Consider the following 27,991-nt stretch of genomic DNA (forward strand, 5'->3'; position numbering starts at 1 on the left):
GGGAGGGGAAGGCTATGCTAACGTTCGAGGAGCCCCGCTGGGATAAATCCCCCTGCAACAGGCTCATCACTTTCCCCGCCCATCCGCAGCTGCAGCCAGGAGATGCCAGGGCGGGTTAGCACACCGGGAGCGACCTCCGTGCCGCTCAGGCGTGAAGCACATTCCCCTGCCAGGCCAGCAGCCGAGGGCCAGGTGCACCCTTTGAGACGCGGATGCCTCTTGGCCGCAGCAGCTTCTGGGTGGGTTTTCCTCCTCGGCTAGTGCCTCTCCTGCCGAGTGAGCACTGAGTGGGTGCTCCAAGGGGGAGCCGAGCTCCCCTTTCCTCACCTCCAGCTCCAACGGTTTACAGATGTGAGGGGGGTTTGCCTTTTTCGCGCGTTCTTGAGCTGCACTGGCTTCAGCCAGCACGAAGGGCTGGGTCCACTGAGATTGCTGCGGGGAGGGAGGGGGGAGTCTCTCCCTGTTGCCCCCCCCCACCCCGTGAACTGTAACCACTCAACAGCCCCCTGAGCCGTTCAAATTCCAAAGAAAGACGAGGAACGCTCCCCAGGCGCTCTCTCCATTTGCCACGCAACGCTGAACTGTACCTGTCCACTGCAAAAAGCAGATGCGCGTGTGCCCCTGCCACGCTGGGAGTAGCTTCAAAGACACAAGTCTCTGACACTTGAGCGAGAGGAAAACTCCCTCAGCCGGTATTATAGCAGGTGCCTTACCCTTTGTTTGTGCACCAGCCACAGAGGGCCACGTGATGTCTTTCCCTCTCTCTCTCCATTAAAGCTTGCAGGGTTTAGCTATGCATGAAGGATGGTTGTGTGGTCTTCTTGGCGGATGCGCATCGTGCCTCAGGTGACACATGACCAGGATTCATCTCCGAATTCGGTCCGCTGGTTGGCTCCTGGTGGTTAAAGCTGTGAACAAGCGTTTCGTCAGATTGGACTCCACTCCTTCTAACTAACTCTTTTGGCAAATTGCTTTACCTTGCTCTGCCTCAGTTCCCCATCTGTAAAATGGCCTCCCACACAGGCCTGCTGCGAGGGTAAATTCATTTGTGGCTGGGAGGTGCCCAGATACAATGGTGATGGGACCCATAGTTGCAGCCACATGGATTATCAGTAGGCCCAGTTGTTCCCTGAGGGATAACTCCTACTGAAGTCAAGTTTCCATTGTCACAGGGGGAGACTGAAATACATCTCCGACCCCAGCCCCCAGCTTGCCTTTTCACTGACACCTTTAAAGAAATCTATCACACATTTCCATCCACGTGAGGATTTTGTAAATCCCATTATCCCTCCCAACCCAACTCCCTGGCCTGCATCTTGGGATGGAATGCTTCTCTTCTCTATGGTATTGTCAGTGTAGAAAGAATCTGGCCAGATGGCACAACGGCTGAGTCATCCCCCTCCAGGTAAATATTATATAAGACCTGGAAAAAAAAAAAAGTTTGTTCCTTCTCTCAATGCTCCTTTGCATTCAGCCCAAGGTTTTCTGGATCCTCTGAAATTTTAAGATCCTTCTTTATGTTCCTGTGAAATGCTGCCAATGGTATCACCTAATCTATACAATCAAAACATACCTTTGTGTTGCTTAATCTCCCCCAAACTGCTGAAGAGGCCTCCCTGCGTTTGGAAAATGTATCTCCAGTGCTGATTACAAAACCTCTCAGTGTCTGTCCTCTTCCCTGAGGCATGGGAACCAGCTATTCCTCTGATGTTCCCACCTCTGTATTACTGCGGGCCTGATTCCCAGGGCTTGCGGCCACACATAAATGGCACCAGTTTAACTTAAAAAAAAAACAAACAGTGTATAAACCTGTTCAGCTAACTGGTGCAAATCCCTGTGCAGACGCTCCTCCATTGGTTTAAAACTGGTCACATTAGCTTTGATTCTATTTAGATTCTTATACTGCTCTCATCAGTGTATTATGATTTGTATTAATATGATATGATTTGTGTTGCCACGGAGCCCTAGTCATGTCTGAGCACCTTGCAATTGTGCGTTAAGGGACGTGACTGGCATTTATCACATACGGGTCATTCGGTCTCTCACCCTCTCCCCTGGAGGAGAATTGTGTGGGCAGTACTTCCCCATCTCTCTCCTGGCCTCTTGCCAGAGTTCCCCAGGACAGGGTTCCCTGAGCTTCCTCTTTGACCTTGCCAGTCTGCCTACTGTCATGAAAGGGGCCGTAGTTTTCCTTCTCTCCCTGCAGCTGGGCTCCCTCTCACCCAGCCCCTTCCTCAGCTAGGACTCGTCTTTAATTGGGCCTGGCCCACCCTCAAGATACAACCAGCTGCCCTAACAGAGCTCTCCAGCTTCCCTTCTCCTTTTCAGTACCAGTGCGAGGGATACGCCCTGTGACAGGAGGCAGGGGATTGTCCAGGCTGCTCTGTGTTTCCATTGGCGAAGGCCAGTTGGAGAAGTGGACCAGCCACATGGAGTGGAAGGTGGAGAGGTTTATGAGGGTGCGTAAGTCCTAGGGGAGTTCACTCCAGTTTTGGACCAGCCCCGAGAAGGCTCCATCTCCTGCTCAGACCAGCTTTCTCCTAATGGTAGAAAGTTGCCTTAGGCCTGCGGAGTGGTGTGGTTGGCCCTGCTCTTCAGCCCAGCATTCAGCGTTGCGTGTGGCTGGTCTCAACTCAAATGAAACAAAGTGGAGGTCGGTTTAGTTTGCGTGGGTAACATTAAACAGTCGAATGCTAAGCCCAGATAACAGAACTACTTGCAGGTTTAATTCCGTTTCAGACTGACCACACACAAAGTTGCGTACAGTGTTGGTGTAGCTGTGTTGGTCCCAGATACGAGGGAGACCGGGTGCATGAGGTAATATAATTTTTCAAAGCAACTTCTTTTGGTGAAAGCAACAAGGGAATTCTCCCGTCAACCTAGCACTGTCTACACAGGGGGTTAGGCTTGTTTAAGTGCATTGCTCAAAGGGTGTGGATTTTTCACACCTTCTGAGCGACATTGTTACACTTCCTCCTGTAGACCAGGCCTCAGGGTGTCACAGCTGGTGGAACGGATTAGCAAGCACAAGGAGTAAACGAAGTGGACAATTAACACCTCAGCAGTCACAGGACAAAGGAGAGCAAGTGGGTTACAGATTGTTTTAATGAGACAAAACCAGTCTTGCTATGCAGCCCATGATTTCTGGTGTCTAGCAGCGGCCAGGTCTACACTACAAATTTACAGTCCACTCCCCTGAGCAATGCAGTTAGACCAGCCTAACCCTCCAGTGTAGACAGGGTTATGTCGATGGGAGGGCTTCTCTCGTCCACATAGCTACAGCAGCTAAGGATTTGTGAGGACTAATCCAGTAGTCCTCAATGAGCAGGTTTCGGGGGGAGGGTTCGCCAATTAGGGCCAGCACTAGACTCACTGGGGCCCTCGGCAGAAAGCCAAAGTCCCGCCACCCAGGGCTGAAGCCGAAGCCTGAGCAATGTGGCTTCGTGGGGGCTCCTGTGGCTGGGGCCCCAGGCAATTGCTCTGCGTGCTACCCCCTAACACTGACCCTGGCTTTTACATGCAGAAAACCAGTTACTGTGGCTGGGCTGTGGAGTTTTTATAGCGTAGAAAGAAAAAGTTTGAGAACCCCTGTTCTAATCTAATCCCCTGCACTCAAGGCAGGACTAAATATTATCTAGACCATCCCTGACAGGGGTTTGTCGAACCTGATCTTAAAAATCCCCAATGATGGAGATTCCACAACCTCCCTGGGCAATATTCACATGGTGAGAGTCAGTCCCTGCCCTGAAGACTTTACTGGACCCAGTAGACAAAGGGTGGGAGAGGAAGCAAAGACAAAGTGACTTGGCCATGGTTACATGGCAGACCCGAGGACAGAACCCAGGTCTCCTGATTCCCCAGGACTACAGAGGCTCTGCCCTGCCTCCATAGCAACTCCAAAGCTTGCAAGAGTGGGCTGGCAGTGGAGGGTAGGATAGGAGGCCATTGCAGCATTTTGAAGGTAGGTCTGGCCAAATCTATGAATTTAAGGGCCCAGGCTTATCTTATGAAGGATTTGTGCAGATTTCCTTTGAGGACGAGGATGGAGAGTTCCCCACCAGCCCCCATTAGAATTTACCTTATTAATAAAGCCTAGAAAGTCCATGGCCCATATTTCTGTGGACAACTCCTGCTCTACCAAATCAGCCTCTTACCACTGAGCAGCTGCCCAGCTGGCCCTTGCTGCTTTCGAGGTCGCAAGAAAAGCCCATAAACCCGAGCATGCCTGGACCCAGGGGAACAGTCCGAGGAGACTCAATAAAACAGAAAACCTTGGGAAAAAAGACACATTCAAAAGAGACCAAATACAAACATGCTCCGAAACAAGAGAAGGCTGATGCGCACCCAGAGGACCGGGGAAGGGCCTCTCTGTCATGGCCAATTAGAATTTTCTCCCCAGATAGAGTTTCAGAGTTGTGCGTGTTGCAGGAAAATCTGCTTCCAAGGGCGAGTTTCCCAAAGATATTAAGGGCTGGGAGGAATCTGGTGGAAAAAGCAGCAGCTCTTGTCCCCGCCTCTCTGGAATGTGTCTCGCCGGCCCAGTTACCGTTCGAGGGTAGGGAGATTCTGTAAAATCTCTAGAAAGAGAAAGGTGCCTACCCTTCCCTGGCCCGATAGCAGACTAAGGGCTGACCCAGAGCTCCTTCTCCCCTGCTAACCCAGACCCTTTCAGGGACTGAATCTGGGCCCAAGAGGGTGTAAATCAGCAGAGCTTCATTCACATCAATGAGCCAGAGCCCCAGCTGGTGAGCACGAGCACTCCTTTGACATCCGTGGAGCCTGGCCCATTTGCCCCAGCTGAGGATCTGACCCTCTGCTCAAGAGGAGGGCCCGACCCTTGACCTCGGCTGTGTCCCTGCCACAAAGGGCCATGTGGGACGGCAGCGGGGAAGGAATTGCTGTCCCCTATTAATTTTATACCGAGTCTGTGCTGAGCTCTGGATTTTTGCTATGCCCAGGGGCCCCCTTCAAAGGCTGAGAGAAACTAGAATTGACATAGGGATTGGGGGGGTGGAGCTGAGGGGGGCAAGGGCTGCATTCAGATCTGGATCTGAGTGAAAACAGAAACAAAAGCAGCAAAAGAGAGTCTGTCTCTAGCTGCCTCCATAAATTTAGGGGGGGAATAGATCAGTAGTTTGAGCACTGGCCTGCTAAACCCAGGGTCGCGAGTTCAATCCTTGTGGGGGCCATTTAGGGATCTGGGGCAAAAATTGGGGATTAGTCCTGCTTCAAGCAGGAGATTGGCCTAGATGACCTCCTGAGGTCCCTTCCAACCCTGATTTTCTATGATAAAGCCCCACGTGCATTCACAGGGCTGTATAAAGGAATAAAGACCACTGACACTCAGGTCTGCAGAGGAAAGCAGGCTCCGTCGTGGAGTTTCCCATGAAGCCAGGCTTGGGAGACTGTGGCTTACAACAGAGTAGCAGCAAACAAGATCAGGGCGCTCTTGTGTAAGGTGCTGCACATAGAATCGTAGGCATGGAAGGGACCTCAAGAGGTCTTCTAATCCAGAAGTCCTCAGTGAGCAGGTTTCGGGGGGGAGGGTTCGCCAATTAGGGCCAGCACTAGACGCACTGGGGCCCTCGGCAGAAAGCCAAAGTCCCGCCACCCAGGGCTGAAGCCGAAGCCTGAGCAATGTGGCTTCGTGGGGGCTCCTGTGGCTGGGGCCCCAGGCAATTGCCCTGCGTGCTACCCCCTAACACTGACCCTGGCTTTTACATGCAGAAAACCAGTTACTGTGGCTGGGCTGTGGAGTTTTTATAGCGTAGAAAGAAAAAGTTTGAGAACCCCGTTCTAATCTAATCCCCTGCACTCAAGGCAGGACTAAATATTATCTAGACCATCCCTGACAGGGGTTTGTCGAACCTGCTCTTAAAAATCCCCAATGATAGAGATTCCACAATCTCCCTGGGCAATATTCACATAGTGAGAGACAGTCCCTGCCCTGAAGACTTTACTGGACCCAGTAGACAAAGGGTGGGAGAGGAAGCAAAGACAAAGTGACTTGGCCATGGTTACATGGCAGACCCGAGGACAGAACCCAGGTCTCCTGATTTCCCAGGACTACAGAGGCTCTGCCCTGCCTCCATAGCAACTCCAAAGCTTGCAAGAGTGGGCTAGCAGTGGAGGGTAGGGTAGGGTAGGGTAGGGTCAGGCTGGAGGAGGGGCAAGGCCAGGGTAATTGTAACAGGGGTACAATTTAGGGGCAGCTCCAGGAGCCCTACTGTATCCTCATTGGGACCAAACAGCCTCCTCTCCCTCCCTGAACCGGCACGCGAATCTGCCCCAGTAATGGCCTGCAAACTCGCCAACCTTGGTACCCCCCCCTACGCGCCTGCTCTGCCCCCAGAGGGCAATCAGAAGGTTAGTGATATTTCACCCGTTCATCAAAACAGAGATTTGCCCCGGCGCATGGGCGAGTGGCATTTTGCAAGGCTGCAACCATAACATTTATTAGCTGCAATAAAATCTCCATTCAAAGGCCCAAGGGAGCAAACATGCTGCAGCCCAGACTTCCGAGACAGTGCGGGGGGAAGGGAATAAAATCCGCATGGGGGAATGCTTTGTCATGCAAACTGTTTTGGGAGGTGGGGAGCAGGGGGCAAAATCCTACCAGGGCAAAAATTCCCTCTAATCTTCAGCTTTTATTATTTACTTAACTGCTTTAATTTAAACCATTTTGCTGTCTACATAAAGATGCCAGCACAGACACTAGAGAGTCATCCCCCACCCCAAAATCTCTCCCCTCCCACTCCCCCCGCCCCCACCCCTTTTACAGCCTTTCATGCTTCAGCACAACCCAGCCATTGTGTGTGAAGCTGACGCGGGCCCAGTGGTATCTGGGATCCTTTATGTGCCGAAGACCAGCTGCTCGCCGAGGCATCAAGACAACTCAAGTGTGGAAGAGCTCAAGCTCTGTCTTGTCCTGCTTAAAAGCCCATCCATGCAGGAAACATCCTGGACATTCAAACAACGGCTGGAGGGGGGTCACTTCCAGGCCCCCACCAGCATCCTGCTGGAAGTGAGAAGGTCAACGCTGCAGGGGTCCTGCAGGAATGACACAGCAGGGCGAGTGGGAAGCCGCTGCTCATAGCCTGAGCAGTTTAAAAAGCAAAGGAAAGAGGATCTTTCCTCCCGTCCTCTCTCTCTCTGCCACCGCCTCTGAGAGCATGTTGTCAATTAGTCACCCTGCACTGTCCATTGTGGCTCTGCCCTGTAGCGTCAGCCGAGCATAATAACCCACTCACAATCCATGTGCCCTCCACTGCTGGGGAACCACCTGGGTGAGAGAAATCAACAGCTAGTGAAATGCCCAGTCATGTCTCTTCAAGCTTGTATAGGTAGGGACATAAGAACATAAGAATGGCCATACTGGGAGAGACAAAAGGTCCATCAAGCCCAGTATCCTGTCCTCTGACCGTGGCCAAAGCCAGGTGCTCCAGAGGGAATGAACAGAGAGGTTATCATCAAGTGATCCATCCCCTGTCACCCATTCTCAGCTTCTGGCAAACAGAGGCTAGGGACACCATCCCTGCCCATCCTGGCTAATAGCCATTGATGAACCTATCCTCCATGAATCCATCTAGCTTCCATGAATCTGTCTACCATCAGCCAAGGCACCTCTGCTGATTTCAAGTCACCAGTAGAGAGGGATGATGCTTTGTCTTCAATGGGCCACCATGCTAAAGATGGGTGAAAGGAACTGTATCGCCAAACAATAATCAACCAAAGGTGACACACTGCTCCGAACCTTAGGCAGACTCGGCAGACTAGAAATCTGAGAACAGGATTTCTCCATTGATTTAAAGCACTTCCTGCTTTCTGTCCAGCCAGAAACACTTTTCCCTCTCAAAGTGTTTTTATAAACATTAATAAATTAGGTCTCGCAGCCCCTCCGGCTCCCGGTTTCACGCTCCAACCTCTATGCAACATCACAAGAACAGCCTTGACTGTGGAATTCAAACTGGGGACTGAAAGTGAAAAGGCCAATGGGAAAACAATATGCTTGAAAAAATGGAACCACATTTTTCTTATCCTTCCAAGAGTTTGTTTTGAGTTTGGGGTGCAGGTTCCTTTGGTGGGGAACGTTATCCATAAGTTTGCTTTTTCTTAAGTAAATCTATCATTACTAATTCAGTGGTGCCTGGGGCCCTGATCTGGATTGAGGCCCGATTGTGCTAGGCACTGTACAGAGACATAGCAAAACAATCCATGCCCCCAAGAGCTTTCAGTCTCAATAGACTAGACAGGCAAAGTCTGAGAGAGGGGAAGTACCATGATCCCCATTTTACAGATGGGGAAACTGAGGCCCAGCTGCTAAGGCTCAGAATTTCATGGGCGCTTAGCATGTTGGGAGTTGAGCAGTGTTGAAAATCTGGCCATAAAATGCACAGTGGGCCCTGACCCATTGTGAAAACCTGACCTGTAACGAGGTGCCTAAGGGTATGTCTACACTGGAATAAAAGACCCACGGCACAGCTGCAGCAGGCCTGGGTCAGCTGACTCCGGCTTGCAGGGCTTGGGCTGTGAGGCTAAAAATTGCTGTGTAGACGTTCAGGCTCAGGCTGGAGCCCTCCCCCTCATGGGGTCCCAAAGCTCAGGTTCCAGCCTGAGCCCAAATGTTGGCACAGCAATTTGACAGCCCCACAGCCTGAGTCAGCAGACCGGGGCCAGCCACAGGTGTTTAACTGCTGTGTAGATGCACCCTAAATGAGAGCTGAATTCTTTCGAAAACTGTGGGTAACAAAGACCTGAGGGGAGGGATAGCTACACTGGGGAGGTTTGAGCATTGAGGGGAGGTTTGAGCACTGGCCTGCTAAACCCAGGGTTGTGAGTTCAATCCTTGAGGGGGCCATTTAGGGATCTGGGGCAAAAATTGGGGATTGGTCCTGCTTTGAGCAGGGGCTTGGACTAGATGACCTCCTCAGGTCCCTTCCAACCCTGATATTCTATGACCTAAAAACCCTGACCCTACTGCCAGGCTCTTCACAGAGGTGCTTAGCACTCCCCCAGTTCAGCCAAGGCGTTCCCCCCTCTTCAAGAAAATCAGACTCAGGATTTGAACCCAGGCTTCCCAGCTCAGTCCAGTGCCTTAACCATCCTTTGTATACAGAGCCTATAGAATGGGAAATCTCTGTAGCGATGCAGAAGAGCTTTTGCTTCAGTCATACACCCCTGCCTGCCAGTTCTCCCCCACGCGCTGCTGTTTTTATTAATAATCCAGTAGGATCCCTTCCTCACTTGACCAAGAGAGATGTGGAGACACATTCCACAGGCATGCTCCAACCTGGGGTAACACAAAAGGGCAGAAGTGTGTTAATGAACATCAGCCACCGCATCTCGGCTCATGCTAGCAGAGACGAAAGGTTACAGCTTGCGTTGGGTCACCGGAGGCACATAAAGAGAAATGAGCATGAAAACAGAAAAACGTGGCCAAGTCCTGATGGGACGGACACAATGTTCGTAGCGTGGCAAAGGAAAGAGATCCATTCCACCTCCTGCTAACACTGCCCCGGCCATAAATAGCTCCATGCTGCAGGACGTCAACCCCCCCGCACTGCAAGTGATCGAATCCTGAGTATGGAACAAACCATCGCATAGGCTTTCCAGATGCTGCTGTGGTGTTTCCCGTGTACTGCACGATAGAGTCCGAGGCCTGAGGGGACCATTGTGAACATCTCATCTGGCCTTCTGTGTTACTCAGGCCAGAGAACTTCCCCAGAATAATTCCTAAAGCGGATCTCTTAGAGAGATATCCAACCCTGATTTAAGAATTGCTAGTGATGGAGAATCCACCACGACCCTTGGTAAATTGTTCCAGTGGTTAATTATCCTGCCTGTTAAAAATGTACACCTTATTTCCAGTCTGAATTTGTCTCAATTTAACTTCTGGCCATTGGATCATGTTCTACCTTTCTCTGCTAGATTGATGAGCCGATTATTAAATATTTGTTTCACATGTAACTACTTAATGACTAGTCAAGTCATCCCTTAACCATCTCCTTGTTAAGCTAAACAGATTGGGCTCCTTGAGTCAATCACGGTCAGGAAAGGTTTTCAGATCCTTTAATCTTTCTCATGGCTCTTCTCTGACCCCTTTCCAGTTTTCCAACATCCTTCCTGAATTGTTGACACCAGAACTGGACACAGGATTCCAGCAATCACACCAGTGCCAAGCAGAGGTAAAATTACCCCTCTGCTTCTACTCAAACCCCCTCCCGGTTATTCACCCAAGGATCGCTTTAGCTCTTTTGGCAACAGCATTTCACTGGGAGCTCATGTTCAGTTGATTTAATTAACCACCGTGACCTCAAAACATTGTGCAAATTTGTGCTGATTTCATCAAATTGCTTTGGTCACGGGGGAAAAAACTCAGAATGTTCCATTTTGACTTTTGCTAAATGAAACACTTCCGTGTCTAAATTCAAAACAGCTTTTCATTCTTAAATTTATTCTTAAAAATACTTAAACGTTATAAATGTTCACTGTTGAAATGTTTCATTTTGGGTCAAATGAAACATTTACTTTGAGCCCAAACTAATTTGTCTTCAACTTTCTGATATGCTGAACATAACCAAAAAAAAAAATTATTATTTTTGGGTTGACCTGAAACAATTTTTTATAATTCATTATTTCCCTAGCTCTGGTTCTGAATAAAGGCAGATCCAAACTTGCTTCTGTGAACTAGAGTTTAACCCTCTTTCCCTACTACTCTCCCAGTAGTGCAGTAGATAAGAAGAAACCCCTGTGCGTTGCTTTCCACGAACAGTTCAGCCAACACTTAATTTGGACCATGTTAACGAAAAGGGAATTCTTAAGGATGAATTTTCCACAGTGTAAACTAGGTTGAATAGTGTCCCAGGGAATTTATCCAGTTCACAGGTGGCATGTGGCTGGCATAGGCTTCTCTATGCCAAACTTCCTCCCATGCAGCCTGGCCACAGAGGACAAGAGGGAGGTGGGATGAGGAATGGCCGGAGCACACTGCGCTGTGTATTCTGGGCTGCAGCACAGAATCTGGGCCCTCTGCCCCCAACCTTTGGGGTTGTTTAAAATTCAGCTCTGAAGTTTTCATTCTCAGCTGCTCTCTTGCTAATCAGGGCTGGTATGTTCCACGTCCTCCCTCCGTAACAGACCTGGAAAAGCACTTTAAATGAAAGATCAGCCGTTGGGGAAAGAGGAGAGCAGAGGTCTTGCAATCAGTCAACTTCGCTGGCAGGGACCACAAGGCCCAATTGAATTAAATTATTTAAGGGCTTGTCCCATAGCTCAGGGAGAGGAAGAGAGGACATAGCGTTAGGAACACAAAGCCCCAAGCTAGATATTGTAGGAGCCGTCTATGTGAGGCAGTCAAAGAACCCGGGGCAATTTTGGTGATATGTTGGGGCTATCAAAAGGTCTCTTGGGATGCATATCCAGGCCCAATGCAGACATCAACTGTTTGGTGTCATTAAAGTGATGGGATGCGACACTTCACTTGGTTTCTCCCATTATAACTATTTGTATTGCTATAACACTAAGGAGTCCTAATCACAGTGTGCTAGACACCATACAAACGCAACAAAAAGTCCCTGCCGCAAATATCTTACAGTCTAAGACAAGAGACAACGGATGGATGCAGATGGACAGAGTATAAGGAAACAATGAGACAAGACTGGTCAGCAGGACGGGCAGTGGTCTGAGCTCACCAGAGGCCTAGCTGTTGTCAAGTTTTTTGTAGGCCTCACGGCACCGGAGAGTTTTAAGGAAGGATCTGAAGGAAGGTCATTTTGCACATGTTTACGGTTACAGGGAGCGCCTCCCAAGCCTGGGGGGCAGCAAAGCAAAGGGGCTTGTTTGAAGAAATAACAAGTGGGCGATGGAGGCTGGGATCAGGGGCTGGTCGGAGGCAGGACTAGACATCTTGATAGCAAAAGAGATGATAGGGATAGGCTATGATGGGCCTTGAATATGAAGACAAACCACCTTACTTCTCAAGAAGTTCTCCTGGAGTTTTGGTGGATGTGGGGAAATGGAATGGCCAGGGTATTAGCGCTCACAGAGGTTCCATACCTGGTGGGGGAGGAGGAAAGACCAGCCAAGAACTTCAAAAGGCCAGAGGGACACAATGCTGGATATATAAATAGAGAAGATGGTAGGGAGGAGAAGAAAGCCGAGGTTCCCCAAAGCCTGAAGTGTTTGGTTCAGGATTTTAGGTCTGGCCCCATCTCCATCACGACAGACCTTAGATAACTTCCCTAGACCCCCAAGGATACAACAAGACCCTTATTATCCCTCTCCCCCCCCCCCGAACCCGCCCCCCCCCCCCCCGCTGTGTAGGAGAAAGGTGGATGGAGCATCCCAGAAGTGCTGCACATCAACAGAAAGTAGGGAGTCGATTTTACCCCGAGCCCTTCTGAAGGGGTTCAGCAAGTCAGGCTGAGGTTAAGCTTGACCCCCCCCGTCAGAGCCTTAAAATTCCACCTTTAAATGTCTGCCCCACAAAATAAAGCTACGGGCCCACTGAGCATGTGACTGGATGTTCATTTGATGTTGGTAGCCCCCGCCACTCGACCGCCCCTGTTATTTCTCCAGCTGTATAATCTTGTTTTTCGGAGATGGAGCAGTACAGGAAATGAGCCATTTACATTTTCGCTGTTAAGTCTCAATCTCTCTCTCTGTGCCCCACATTCTGCTCTCTGTATCCTAGGCTGTTTCAAACGGCCCAGTTCATTGTCAGCGTTAGGAAACTTGCACCATATCGACTGAACTTTTATTGGAGAAAAACCAAGTCTCCAGATGCATAAACCATACCAGGAGGGGTCAATCAGAGATGGCCAAGGGGAGCAGAGAGAGGGAACTGATTTTAACCATGAGTCCTGGGTTCCTACTCTGTTCCTCATGCTTTCCTAGGGTGGGATTGGCGACTCCCTGAGCATCCAGGACTGAGATTATGTTCAAAGCAGCAGATTTCCTCAAACAAAGGAGTTGGGTAAGAAAGATGACTGGGGATTTTTTTGTATTTAAGTCTGCTGCATTGCTAAGCTCAGGAGACTGAAGTCCTCTCCTTTCCCAAGAGGGGCAGTGTGATCTAGTGGAGAGGGCACTAGTCTCAGGCTTTGCATCCATGGGAGATTTAAGTCGGCCTGAGTCACACATTTTCTCCTAATTCAATTAGGGTGGATGTGGATACTCACACCTTCTTGTGAACTGCTGGGAACGGGCCACATCCACCATGATTGAATTGGCCTCGTTAGCACTATAAAAAGTAATTTCCCCTCTGTTGATATTCACCCCTTCTTGCCCACTGTTGGAAATGGGCCACATCAATCCTAATTGAATTGGCCTCGTTAGCACTGACCCCCGACTTCGTAAGGCAACTCCCACCTTTTCATGTGCTGTGTATTTAGACCTGCCTACTGTATTTTCCACTCCGTGCATCTGATGAAGTGGATTCTAGCCCACGAAAGCTTATGCCCAAATAAATTTCTTAGTCTCTAAGGTGCCACAAGGACGCCTCATTGTTGATTTTTTTGTACTGTGCCTAACACAAGCAGGGTCTCATATAAATGACAATAAATTAGCTTCTACAACATGAAAGCATGGACAGCTATCTTCTCCATCCCCACACTACCCGGGCGCTGTGCTCCTTCAATGCAGGACTGGACTATTTCCAGCAATATATACATGTCACTGCTTTCACTCTCCCAAGAGCAGGTTGGTCCTACTTTAACTTTGCTGGCTAGTGAATTTTAGTAATTAGAGGGAGATTAGATGGACATGGTGCTTCTTCCCCTTCCCACCCCCCACTCATTGCTAGTTCAAATTCTGACTATGGTTGTAGTGGGAATAAAAGCCCTTGTCCTTTGATGTGAAATGAATTGGGGTCTTCGTTCAGTCCATTCATCTCTTTTGTCCTTTCCCGCTACCTATCAAAGGGCATCTTAGTCCCTCCCCTCATTCAGCACAGAGTGAATCCCCAATCTAAACAGACACCTATGGTTTTGCTTCTGGATTCTATCCTAACTCAGAAGGTATCACCGGATACCCTTACTGCTAGGGCACCTCCTGCTGGCTGCTCTGGGGATTAACTCCTTCCAGGAGCAATGCCCCCTTCTGTCACTTGCACATGCACCCTGACGCCTCTCTCAGTGTGGGGGAGGAATAGCTCATTGCTTTGAGCATTAGCCTGCTTAAACCCAGGGTTGTGAGTTCAATCCTTGAGGGAGCCATTTAGGGATCTCGGGCAAAAACTGGGGATTGGTCCTGCTTTGAGCAGGGGGTTGGACTAGATGACCTCCTGACGTCCCTTCCATCCCTGATATTCTATGATTCTCTCTGGGTGTTCTTTGTGGCTTGGCCCTCTGGCCACATCGTGTGTTTTTCCCTTCTGGGGGTACCAAAGTCTCTCCACATAAACGGTCTCAGGTAGTCTTCCCATTCACTGCCCAGACCATGCTACTTCCCCAGTGGCTGGTATGGTAACCCAGGCCTGCTCTCCACTCCAGTTCCAGCTCAGAGACCCTCTAATCAGCCACTAAGCTCTGCAATGTCCCACCTTGCTGACATTTCCCTGAGACCTTTTCTCACTCTGCTTCTCTCAGGCCTTCACTCCACCACCCTTCAGAATAAATCCTTCCTTCAGAGCCTGGATCCCCAGCGGTTTCTACTGAGTGGGTTGCTTTGTTTCCTTCCCTTTCTAACAGCCAGACAGTAGCTGCAGACTCCCTCTCTGCAGCCCTTTTCTTCTGCCAGCTTCCTGGATTTATACTAGCCCTGCCTGTTCTTTCTCAGTTGGGTTCCATCATCATTCAGAGGCTACCGAATTCCCCTCAGCTGTTGCCTGTCTGGTTCACTGGCCCTCTTCTCAGCCTCATTAACCCCTTCTAGGCTAGTGTGGGGTGAACAGCCCATCACAGAAGGGTTAACTTTCAAACCCTGACCTGGATGCAGCCATATCCCTTCTATGTGTTTGGCCCACGCTGGCAGAAAACTCATCAGAACAGCTGATCATGTCAGCTCTCTGCCATCTGACATGGAGGGAATCCCATGGGATCAGGCACTATCATGAGATGCCTCCAGTAGGGGATGAGAGTCCATGAGGGCAGCTTGCAAGTATCTCGGCACCCTTTGCACCCAATCCTAGCTCTGGTCCTTGTCTCTACCAGTCAAGCCTGAGACTTGGTGCAGTAACAAATTCAGAATCTAAACTTAACTGGGATTGCAATACTGCCCCTTCTGCCCAGCTGTAGCTTGAATTACTTGTGCCTGAACTCTGGATCCACCCTGCCGCAAGCCTCTCTCCACACTTTGACCTTCACACCCCCTGGGCATGTGAATCATGTTTCTCCAGGAACTGTGGGGAGAAAGTTGAGGGTCTCTCTTCGAATTTATCCAAGAAACTCAAAGGAAAAATAGTTAATTAACTGGTTCTAGCCCATGTAATGAGAGCTGCCAGCCACCCTGACCTTTAGAATCCCAGAGGGAGCCAGAGAATCAGAGCATCTTCCCTCCCAGATTTGCCCTTTGGGTCCAAGTGAGTGAAGGTGAGATTCAGGTCTCGTCTGCTGTACGACCAGGGGGGCATGGTCCTGATTGCTAAAAGAGGAGCTTTCCCTTGGCGCAAAAGAACAATTAAAATAAAGAGCAACTGAGAACAGGTTGGTGTTTCCAAACCTCTGTTGTTTTAGAATTGGGCTTGGAAATGAAACAAGAATTTTCCCATCCCAGATTTCTTTGCTGTCTGGACAGTATACTGCAAGAGAGGTCGGCAGCAGTCTAATATATTCTCCTTCCAGAATTCCTCAGATCCCTGCACAAGGATTAATTAATTCAGTGTCACAACATTGCTGCAAGCAAGGGAAGGTAAATCACAACAGGTGGGGAAACTGAGTCAGCGATTTGACCGAGGTTGGAGGGACAGAGGGGGAAATAGAATCTGGAAGTCCTTACTGTAAAGCATATTTCCCCTTGCGGAGGTAGGGCTGGAACCCAGACGCATAGCGCAAAGCCATAAGCCCTGAGGCCACATTCCTGTCTTAGAGGGGGGGATAAGCATAGCATGTAGACCACCTGGATCTTAGAGCCTCCTGCTTTTAGAACTAGACCTCTCTCCTTCTCAATAATACCTAGTTCTTATATACTGCTTTTTATCAGTAGAACGCAAAGTGCTTTACAAAGAAGAGTAGTGTCATTAGCCTCATTTTACAGATGGGGTAACAGAGGCACAGAGCATTGAAATGACTCAACCAGCAGGCCAGTGGCAGAACCAGGAAAGGAACCAGATCTCCTGAGTCCCACCTCTGTGCTCTAGCCACTAGGCCACCAAAGCACGCCATTTTAAGTGGGGACATCTAGATAAAAAAACATTACTCACACCCATTCTCCCAGCTTTGCTTTCATCCACCTCTCCTAGCACTGCATGCCCCATAACGTGATCAATGAAGACTTGGCCAGTGAACCTGGGAGAAATATCCTGCAAAGGAAGAAAGTATGTTTCTCTCTGAAAAGCCCAGGAATTGATCAGAATCCGAGCTGGTTAACATTTTAGCCATGAAAAGTTGTTTAATCAAAACATGGTGTTTCCCCCCACCCACCCCAAACCCTGAAACTTTCTGTTAAAAGAATTCTACATTACCAACATTTCCCATGACACTTTTATCAAAATTTGCTTTAAAATGACAGACTTTTTTTATACACAGCAAACCCACATTTTCTTCCTGAAAACAGAGACGCCGGCAAATGAAAAAAATGGCAAAAACAATTTGCGTGACAACAGGTCCCCTGCAAAAGGGAAGCAACTTGGACACTTTGAAATTGGTGTCCTGTTTTTTTGATCAGATCTCGGTAAAATTAATAATGTGCCCGATCAGTAAATACGCTCTCTCTCTCTGGCTGCTTCCCCTGCAAATTGATCCCACACTCCTGGCAAAGGCTGCGCCTAGTCCCTGAGTCTGGAGTGTGTAAAGATTAAGGTTGGAAAACCGATGGGTCTGCTTCTGCCTCCGGAAAGGCCCCGGGTCGGTCGGAGGAGCACATGGAAATGTCATGGCTCCCTTTCACCTGCAAAGGAAGGAGCCCCGAGCTTTCTCCACCTCTCCTGCCGGCCTCATTAGTTCTCCCATTAGCCTGGCAAATTGTTCAGTTAGCAGCAGTGTGAAAACTGAGCTCCTGCCTTAATGCGGAGCCCGCTTAGGAAGGAGCTTGCCATGAACTGTTCTAATCACACTGTAATAAATCCTGCGCAGGGCCAGCTGCCAGTTCATGGATGGTGATAGCTACACCACATGTACCTTCTCCAGCGCAGATAGCAGCAGCCATAATATGGGAAGTAGAGAGAAGGGGTGGGCAGGTGGATGAGTGTGTCGCACACACACACCCACACACACTGTCTTCCCCTTTCAGCATATATCCAAGAGCTCCTCTATGTACCCTCCATCTCACAGCTGTGAAGCCACCTTCTCTTACTGTGCTGGTGGCAGGCACAGAAATCTTCCTCCCCAACCCTCCTGCTGGGGGTGCTGAACACAGACGCAATTCCAGGGCAGCGCCGAATCTCTTTCCAGCCTCTTCTCCCTTTCCTGGGAGTCGTCAAGCCTGGCTTTCATCGTAGAGGAATCCCGTCCAGATGACTTTTCTCCCCGTGGATGTTGCACCCTGAGTCCATCCCAGGATAGGCTGAGAAATTCAGCTCAGAAGCATCTTGTTCTTCAAGGGGTTAGTAATATCCAGAGGCCGTACCCAGGTATATCTTCTCCGGGTCTGGACTTGGAGCCTCATTCGAGGCGGGGATCTTTTCTTCCCATCAGCTGTACCCAAGTCCCGCTTCAGCTGGGCACACAAATCCAGATCAGATACCTCCTCCCCATTACACTGTGAAAGATTTCATGGTGCTCACTATCTGGCACAAGCACGGTCTTTATTAGCTAATTTCTCAGCGACTTCCACGCTGCCCCATCATGAAATAGCCGCTCGGAAATCACAGGATTCCTGGCCTACTCTTTTTCTCTTGTGCCCAGGAGATGTAGCGTCTAGTGGCAGTCCTCTTCTGCCCTGGGAATTTATATCTGCTCATACCTTATTAGTGGTGGAAGTAATGTCACAGTAGCGCCTAGGCATCAGTGGCATTCAGGCCATGGTGCCAGGTGCTGTACAGAGTTAGAACAGTCCTTGCCCTGATGAACTTACAGTTTAACTGGACAAGACAGAAGCAGGGAGGCACAGAAAGGGAAAGTGACTTGATGGGCAGCATAACTGCGAATATAACCCAGGCATCTGGACGCCCATTCTAGTCCCCTGCTTGGGACGCTCTTCTGAATTAGTGGCCTAAACTCTACTGGTGTAATTCTGCTGAACTCAATGGTTTTCCTCCAGATTTACACCAACATAACTGACAGCAGAATCTGGGCCCAACCTTGCTACTGAACCAGGGCCAGATTAATGCAGGGGCTGCAGCCCAGGGTTTTGGGCTATGGGGGCCCTGCAGGCGGGATGCGGCCCACTGCTTCTTTTAATCTGGCCAGCGGCAAGTCTCTGCGCTGCAGGCCGGGCACCGGTCCCTGAGCCTTGGCGCCTCCCCGGGGCTGGAGTCACGAGCGCCGGCTCACTGATGTGCCCCTGTGGGCCCTAGGCGAGGGGTGTTCAGGGAATTTCTGTGCTCTGCCCCCGCCCTCAGGGCTGGCTCCGCAGCTCCCACTGGCCAGGTACTGCGGCCAATGGGAGCTGTGGGGGTGGGCACAGGCAGCGTGCACCATGCAGAGCGGCCTGGCCCCTCTGCCTAGGGGCCGGGCATGCTGGCCACCTCGGGGAGCAGAGCAGCGCGGAACCAGGGCAGGCAAGGAGCCTGCCTTAGCCCCGCTGTGCCACCGTCCAGGAGCCGCCTGAGGTAAGCGCCGCCCGGCCGGAGCCTGCACCCTGCACCCCCTCCTGCACCGCAACCCCCTACCCCAGCCCGGAGCCCCCTCCTGCACCCAAACTCCCACCCCGAACCTCTTGCTGCACCCCAACCCCTTGTCCCATCCCTGGCCCCACCCCAGAGCCCACCCCCACAGTTGGAGCTGCACCCCTTCCCACACCCCAATCCCGAGCCCACTCCCCCACTCCAAACCCCCAGGGGCCCCACAAAATCGAATAGCCTCGGGCCCATGGGAGAGTTAATCCAGCCCTGCACCGAACCCTCATGCATCATAATTCTCACACTAGCTGACCTCTGCGGAGAGATGATTCTTCAAGCTGGGGTCTCCTGAGCTGTTCCCCCATGGAGCTGCCCTGCTCTAATTCCCTTTTATGAATCCAAGATTGTTACATCTCCAGTCAGTCCCCAAAACTCACGTTGGAGGGATCAGGAAACCACCATCCTGGGGTCGCTTTATCTGTTAGAGGGACTCTGGGTCTGGCTCCAATAAACTTCAAAGTCCCCTTTGTGCTCAGCCATTATCCGAGCTGTTTTTTCATCTTTGTTTCATCGGCAGCTCATTATTTCTGATTGTTACTGTTGCTGCTTTCTCTAATAGGCTGCTGAAAGGTCCCGTCTGGGAGAGATGTCCCCTCTCACCTCCTTCCTGTTCATGAAAAGACTCCGGGCACAAACTTTGTGTCTCCTGGAGAAGAATTCCTAACAGAGCCTTGGCCTGAAGCATAATCCACTTAAATCAAACAGTAACATGAACAAGGACCTTCCGCCTCACCCAGCTGATTACATGCAAACACAGCGGCTGAGATTCTGCGCTATGCCAAGGTGTAGGCCGAGGGTGATGGGGAGCAGGGCCTTGGATTCTGGGCTCCTCCACAGTCTTTGTGCCCTGAGGATTTGGGGTTGCTCCAGACGGCGGTGCAGCCTGCAGCCAGGGACTGCTCAAATGGACGGCTGCCTCCCGAGGACTGCTCCACAGTCTGAAGGCATCCATAACCCAGCGTCATTACCTCACGTTATAACCCCGTCCACTCCTGGCTCCACCCTTCCTATGCCCCCTTTGTTGGGGCTCACGGGTGGAGCAATGCAGTGTCTCCCCCAACCCAAAAGTGTCTGCATTGTTTATGGCCTCTCTTTGCAGAAGTGCAGGCTGAATCCCTTCCAGAATATTTCACCTCCTTTGTGCCATACCCTTCCTCCATCCCATTCTTGAAGTCACATGCATCTCAGCGGTGCTGAAGGCCCACGTGGGAATGATGGTGGCATCTCCAGGAGCTTGTGCAGGGGCTCTTGAAGTGTTGGCTCCATTTCCAAAGGAGAGCAAGAGCCCCACTCCAGTCACCGTAGTCTCTGCTGAATGGAGATGGAATTCAAGACCCCGCTGCTCCTCACCCTGAAGTCAAGGTCCCCCAGAGAAAAGCAGGAATGGGAGCTAAGGCTGCATTGGGGCGTGGTGGTGATTCGCTCAAGCACAGTTGCTCCCCACACCAGGAGAAATTGTTTCAATGCCCTTGATTCAGGAACTGCCATCAGCACACACACACACCTTGCCTGTGAAATGCCAGGAGGAACTCCAGGGCATCTCTGCAGGGCAGGAAAACAGGAGCAATTGTCCTGGGACAGCAACCTGCCCTGGCGTTCTCTTTGCAGGACTGCAAAGAATGGATCTTAGCAGTTGGTCTTCTCGTGAACGTACAACATTCTGATGACATGTCCCGCGGAATTTGGGATGGAAAAGAGACAGAAAGAGGACAGTCCAGAGCAAAAGGGTAGCAAGGACAGTCTAGAGGTGCAGGAATTGGGCTAAGAAGCTAGGAGACTTGTGGTCAATTCTTACCTGAGCTGTGGACTTCTTGCGTGACTGTAGGCCAGTCATTTAATATTCCTTGTGCATCAATTCCCCCATCGTAAGAATGGCCACACTGGGTTAGACCAATGGTCCATCTAGCTCAGCGTCCTGTCTTCTGACAGTGGACAATGCCAGGTGCTTCAGAGGAAATGAACAGAACAGGGCATTTTCTACTGATCCATCCCCTGTTGTCCAACTCCAACTTCTGGTAGTTAGAGATTTAGGGGCACCCGGAGCATGGGGCTGCATCACTGACCACCTTGGCTAACAGCCATTGATGGACCTGTCCTCCAGGAGCTTATCTAACTCTTCTGAATCCAGTTACAGTTTTGGCTTTCACAATATCCCCTGGCAAGGAGTTCCACAGGTTGACTCTGCGTTGTGTGAAGAAGTACTTCCTTATGTATGTTTTCAACCGGCTGCCTATTAATTTCTTGGGTTATGTGAAGGGGTAAATAATAATAATAATGCTTCCTTATTTACTTTCTCCACACCAGTCATGATTGTGTAGCCCCCTATCGTATCCCCCCTTCATTTCTTTTCTAAACTGAACTGTCCCAGTCTTTTTAATCTCTCCTCATACAGAACATAAGAACAGCCACACTGGATCAGACCAAAGGTCCATCTAGCCCAGTGTCCTGTCTTCCGACAGTGGCCAATGCCAGGTGCCCCAGAGGGAATGAACAGACCAGGTAACCATCCAGTGATCCACCCCCTGTCGCCCATTCCCAGCTTATGGCAAACAGAAGCTAAGAACACCATCCCTGCCCATCCTGGCTAAAAGCCATTGATGGACCTATCCCCCATGAACTTATCTAGTTCTTTTTTGAACCCTGTTATAGTCTTGGCCTTCACAACATCCTCTGGCAGGGAGTTCCACAGGCTGACTGTGTATTATGTGAAAAAATACTTCCTTTTGTTTGTTTTAAACCTGTTGCCTATTATTGTCATTTGGTGTCCCCTAGTTCTTGTGTTACGAGGAGTAAATAACATTTCTTTATTTACTTTTTCCACACCACTCATGATTTTATCGACCTCTAACTCATCCCCCCTTAGTCGTCTCTTTTCCAAGCTGAAAAGTCCCAGTCTTATTAATCTCTCCTCATATGACAGCCATTCCATATCCCTAATAATTTTTGTTGCCCTTTTCTGGATCTTTTCCAATTCCAATATATCTTTTTTGAGAGGGGGCGACCACATCTGCATGCAGTATTCAAGATGCAGGCACCCCATGGATTTATATAGAGGCAATATGGTATTTTCTGGCCTATTATCTATCCCTTTCTTGATGACGCCCAACATTCTGTTTGCTTTTTTGACGGCTGCTGCACATGGAGTGGATGTTTTCAGAGAACGACCCACAATGACGCCAAGATCTCTTTCTTGAGAGAGCTAATTTAGACCCCATCATTTTATATGTACAGTTGGGATTATGTTTTCCAATGTGTATTACTTTGCATTTATCAAAATGGTAAAACGAGGATCTTAATTCCCTATCTTACAGGGTTGTTGTGAGGATAAATTCATTAATGATTGTAATGAGCAGCTACATAGATTTGGAGAAATACTACTGGACCTAAACTAATATGTGACCTACTTAAAACATATACTGACTTTATAGGAATTTGGGGGTTTGCTTGACTTTCAGTGAGTGAGCAAAGGTCTTGGTGCTGCTGTTCAGAACCAGCACTTCCTGTTGTTATGTCAGGAATCACCTGGTGGTGCTGTTACACATAGTCTTACAAGAACTTTTTCTTTAGTGTGCAAGCAAGTTTTGAGTCTTTGAAGAACTGATGATATTGCTTTTGGTATTGTGAAGATTCTGTGGGGGGAACGGTGGCAAGTTTCAAGAGACTTTGCTCTCTGCCTTAATCCAGAGACAGAGTTTATCCCTGGGAATCAGTCGTTAGTGCCTAAGTTGCAATCCCTGAAAGAAAGGTTTGCCTGTGTGCTCTTTGTGACCACCTCTGTTCCAGGACTGGTGTACATAGGGTAAATAAACAAGTTGCATGAAAAATGTACCCAGACTCTGTGTCACTGATTTCAGTTCCAATGCGAAGCTAAATTATAAGGCCCCAACAACTGCTACCACTCAGCGCAGGGGTGACAATATTCTATTACATATGATAACCTTTTGTTAAATGCCATGCCCAGCCTACCAAGTCAGAAGCAGAACCTTCAGGGGAGGCAAGATGGGCATTGCCTACCCTTTTTTGAAGTTGGATACATTCTGATCTTTACCCACTGCTGTAAACTTGGCTCTGCGTGCCAGTTTCTCCGAAGTACATTCAGATTTTGCTAGATTGAACTGGTGCTGTCATAAATAGAGACAGGTGAAATTTTGTGAGCAACATGATTTTTCTGTGAAGAATGCAGATTCAGTAACACCAGAATAGTTCATGCATCTGGGTCCATTTCACCAAATTGTTTTGGTCAGGGGAAAAAAACCTGAAAAAAATCAAAACATTTCATTTCAACATTCTCGAAACGAAACATTTCAAATTTTCAATTCACAATCACTTTTTGCTTCAGAATGTCCTTTCGTTTCTTTAAAATGTTAAATGCTCAAAATTGAAATAAAACAATTTGTTCTCTGTCAGACAAAACATTTTGTTCAGCTGGAAATGGTTTTTCTATTCATCAAAAATGTAGAAAAATTTCATTTTTGGTTTGACACGCAACAATTTGTTGCCCCCAGAATTGCCATCAAAGTGAAAAAACCCTATTATTTATAGACTTTAAGGCCAAAAGGGACAATTAGGATAATTTAGTCCAGTGGTTCTCAATCAGAGGTCTGGGGCCCACTAGGGGGCTTTGAGCAGGTCTCGGGGGGTCACCAAGCAGGGCCAGCATTGGACTTGCTGGGGCCCAGGGCAGAAAGTTGAAGCCTACTGCAAGGGGCTGAAGCCCGGGTCCCTGAGCCCTGCCACCTGGGGCTGAAGTTGAAGCCTGAGCAATGTAGCTTCGCGGTGCCCCCTGAGGCATGGAGCCCTGGGCAAGTGCCGTGCTTGCGACCCCCTAATGCTGGCCCTGGCTTTTTGATGCAGAAAAACATTTGTTGTGACACAGCTAGGCTGTGGTGTTTTTATAGTATGTCGGGGGGGGCCTCAGAAAGAAAAAAGTTGAGAACCTCTGATTTAGTCTGACGCCCTGCATTCCATGGGCTACACAGAACCTCGCCCACCCACTCCTGCAATAGGCCCATCACCTCTGGCTGCGTTACTGAAGGCCTGATCGTGGGTAGCCGGTGACCATGCCATTGTGGGAGGCTAGTTCCCTCCCCTTGTGCCCAAGGCCCCTCCTCTCCCCCTCCCATTCTGCCCCCCTCCCCAGCAGGAGCCCAGAGCACCCCCACTGCAGCCCCCGGCCCCAGCGCCAGCTGGCCAGGGGGCAAGACCCCAGTCCTGGTGCTCCAGGTGGCCGGGCAGCGCGGCCAGCCCTGGTGCACCAGGTGACAGTGCCCCCAGTTCTGGGCAACCAGGCAGTGCCCCCAGTCCCGGTGCTCTGAGTGGCACGGCCCCAGTACCAGCTGCCCTGAGTCCCTGCGGGAGGCAGGCCAGCCAGTCCCAGCCAGCCTGGGACAGCCAGGGCAGAGCACTGGGAATCGCAGGAGGGGGCCTGGCCTGGGGGGCGGAGTGTGTGTGGGGCCATGCTAGCTGTTTGGGGAGGCACAGCCTACTCCTGCCTACAATACCCGCCGCCCATGCCTGAAAACTTGATTTTGAGACTTCACATTACAGAGAATCCACCATTTACTGTAGTTAAAACCAACAAGTGACCATGCTGCAGAGGAAGGCGAACCCACCCCGCGCCCAAGGTCTCTGCTAATCTGAGCTGGTGCAAAATTCCTTCCCGATCCCAAACATGGTGATCAGCTTGACCCTGAGCGTGCGGGTGAGACGCACCAGCTGGACACCTGGGAAAGAATTCTCTGTAGTAGCTCAGAACCCTTCCCATCTAGTGTCCCATCTCTCTTGAGATATTTGCTCAAAGCAGACATGGATGGGCCATATGCCACTGTAGGCAACTTAATCACACTCTCCCATCTATATACTTATCAAGCTCAGCTTTGGAACAAGTTAGGTTTTTTTATCCCCACTACTGCTCTAAGCCGAGCTTGGATTCCCAAAGAATGGGCCAAATCCTTTTCTCATTTACACTGGCGTAACTGAGAAGGAAATTTGATACAACAGCCCTTGGGTAGAAATGAAGCCTTGCCGGCAGGGGTAAAGAGGTACTGAAAACAAACACGGCTGGACAGATTTTAGAAGCAGAGTTATGGGCAGGGAAGTGGTTATGGGCCAGATTTGGAAAGAGCTCAGCCCCCATTTAGGCCCCAGAATAAGGTGGTGGGTTTTCCGAAGAGCTGTGTCCAGAGCCCTCGGGTCACACTAGGAGCTGCTGCATACTGAGCATCAGACCCTTACTAGGTGCGCTGGACTTTTGAGAAAATCTGGCCCTAGTGTGCAAAAGGAGCCCCCGCGGTCAACCATATTGTGTATCTTCCTTTACTGCTGCAAACAAGCAAGTTAACCGTCCAGGAATCGGTGCAAAAAAAAAAAAAAAGAAAGAAAGAAAGAAAGAAAGAAAGAAAAAATAATGACATTGTGTCTATTCTAAACAGCCTTCTTCTGACTCATAAGTGCACTTTCAGGCTGGAACTCTGGGACTTGATGAGTTAAAGATGGGCTTATCCAGCCCCTGTGTCGCCTCATCCCCAATATGAGGTCCCCTGCAACCCTGATATTCTATGATGTTCTATGATTATGTGTGTCAGCGGGGAATTTAGGCAATCAACTGGCAGACAATTAAGGCGCACTGAAATTTTGGTTTATGGGGGAATAAGCAGCAAAAAGGTTTAAGCTCAAAGATCTGTCGGTTGTTGTCAGTGCCAGAGTTCGGAAAGATGCAGACAGATGAGATGCTGGGGTGGAGATACTCAGGAGGAAATATCTGGGGACCAATGGAAGTGGATTTGGCAGAGAATGCTGGTTTCCTCTTAGAAGCTCTAAGAGTTAAAGAACAGGGCTGTAAACAGCTCCATCCCTGGCACTTAACTTTGCTGCCTTTAGGGACCCAGGCTGTTGCCTTTGAATCAATTGCAACAAAAAAATCCCATTGACTTGAACAAGAGCAGGAGCAGGCCCTTAAAGAAGGATGGTGACTGTTTGGATGAGGAGTAAAGGCTGCTGGGTGATGAGAGAGGGCAAATCCTAAAAGCCATCTTTGTGGCTTGCGAACACTAGGATGACATTCTAGGCAGCACCTTCCTGGGACAGCCCTGGGGGAGGGAGGGCAAAGTGACCATGCTGCAGTGACCATGCTCCACTTTTCTGCCCACTAAGGTGGCTTTACACCATTTTTCTGCCCTCATAATGCTAGGCTACTGTGGAAGCCAAAATGGAAACCAGTGTAACTTAGAGCAGCCCAGGTGGCTGCTCTTTGCTACAACAGCCTCCCCAGGGCTGCTCATAGCTTGGGACATGCTACGATGACCATAGCAGCATGCACGGAATTCTCCCCAAGCCCCCTTTTAGCAGCCATCCATCTTAAGCACCTATCTGGCCCCCATCAGGGTAGTATTGGGGTACTTCAGAATCTTTGCTGTGAGGTAGGCTAGTGCTATTATCCCAGTTTTATAGATGGGAAAACTGAGGCACCAAAAGATCACATGACTTGCCCCAGGAAGACTCTGGCAAAGTAGGGAAGAGAACCTGAGTCTTTGGCTCATGTTCCAGCCACGCAGACCTTCCGCTTCTTCCTGGCCCCACATCAGCCTGTGGCAGCAAGGGGGTGAAATTCCACCCTAGGCATTTTTGAGCACCTGACCATCAGTCCCCCGGGAGGGTGTCTCAAGTTGGGCACTCGGAAATGGAGGCCCCTCCAAATCCCGTCTGAAAAGCTTGGCCTTGGTGCCCGGCCTCCAGGATTAAAACTGGGGGGAGAGACCGGCAAATGTGACAACACCGTGGCAGACGCCGGGAGGCGAGGGTTAGCAGCATCCCGGAGCCCAGGGCACCAGAAAACTTTGGAGCTTCATGGTCTGAAAACCAGATGTTCCAAATCGCCCCTCTTACTCCGCTCTGAGTCTTGGCGCTCCGTGCGCCTTGACAACTTCCCCAATCCTTCATTGCGATTTATTTACATTCGCTCTCTGCATCACTGAGCGCCCGTCTATCTGGTTCCAGCAGAGGCTTTTGCAAGGTTTTCTTCTTTCTCACCATCATGTGTCGAACGCGGGGGGAAGGGAAAAACAGCCACGACTCAGGACCCCTCTCTCATCGACGTGGCCAGCATCATATTTTCACCCTCTCTCTCTCTTAAAGCAAACGACACATAAGCTGCTGTTATGACCTAGAGAGGGCCATGGAGACCTGCAACGGCAACTGAAAAAAGCTGCTCGGAGAATCTCTCTGGACGCTGAGAACAAAAGGTCTGGAATCACTTTAGCAGCCTGAAAAGGGGACGGAGGAGAAACATGTGTGGCTTCTGGACAGAGCTGATCAATGCCAGCTGCCCTCAGACCCTTTAAGCAGGACGACTCCCCCGAGTCCCTGTGTAGTCACTAAGAACAATAACAATCCTCCTGGCCCTGGATCGCACCTTTTCTGCCACGTATGCCGTCGCGCTCTGCCGAGTGCAGCCGCTCAGATCGTTGGGAAGAGTCCCGCTGAAAACAGACGCAAAGCTGGTTGGGAGGAATGGTGGGGCCGTGTCCTCCTGTTGCCGACACCGAATCTGGGTGGATCTTGATGGGGATCCGTGGGGGCCCTGCATCCTTTACTGGGTCTGTCCGGGGGGGGCAAATCCATCCTGCCATGCTGGAGGAGTCAGGAGGACTCACTGAGGCGGATTCAAAGGGAGGCAGGTGGAGCCATTCCATATTCAGGGGCAGCGGGGGCTGAGGCATCTCGCCCCTGGTTCAGTGAGCCCCATGGGGATTTGCGGGGGTGCAGAATCACCAGGCAGCAAGCCCGACTTGGCCACGCCCTGCCTCCTTCCCTGATCTCCCGCGCTGTGGGAGGGTGTGGAGGCAAGAACTCTAGGTGTGGGAATGGGGTCCCCTGGCCGGGGGGGAGGATTCAGCACGGGGCTAGATAATGTCACTTTCCCTTGCATTGTTCCCAGGGAGCAACCCGGCCTTATTTCTGCCCTTTCAGATAACTGCCCGGCCACCCGGGCGCTGACTCACGCAGCTCCGTCCATTTCAGCGCCTCTCGCCACCTCCCTCAATAAAACTTGACCAAGCG

General features: G+C 50.1%; 1 long non-coding RNA gene across 1 annotated transcript in view; it reads right to left on the bottom strand.

Moving 5' to 3' along the window:
• LOC114019989 overlaps positions 1–21,028 on the bottom strand; it is a 35,077-nt gene extending 14,049 nt beyond the window's left edge. Inside the window, exons 1-3 of the long non-coding RNA XR_003564931.3 lie at positions 20,730–21,028; positions 16,358–16,456; positions 714–908 (exon numbers count right to left, since the gene is read on the bottom strand). This is a non-coding gene — a long non-coding RNA (uncharacterized LOC114019989). The remainder of the gene's footprint in view (positions 1–713; positions 909–16,357; positions 16,457–20,729) is intronic.
• Positions 21,029–27,991: the final 6,963 nt, after the last annotated feature.

This window comes from Chelonia mydas, chromosome 27 (assembly GCF_015237465.2).
Source record: "Chelonia mydas isolate rCheMyd1 chromosome 27, rCheMyd1.pri.v2, whole genome shotgun sequence".
Taxonomy (NCBI): domain Eukaryota; kingdom Metazoa; phylum Chordata; order Testudines; family Cheloniidae; genus Chelonia; species Chelonia mydas.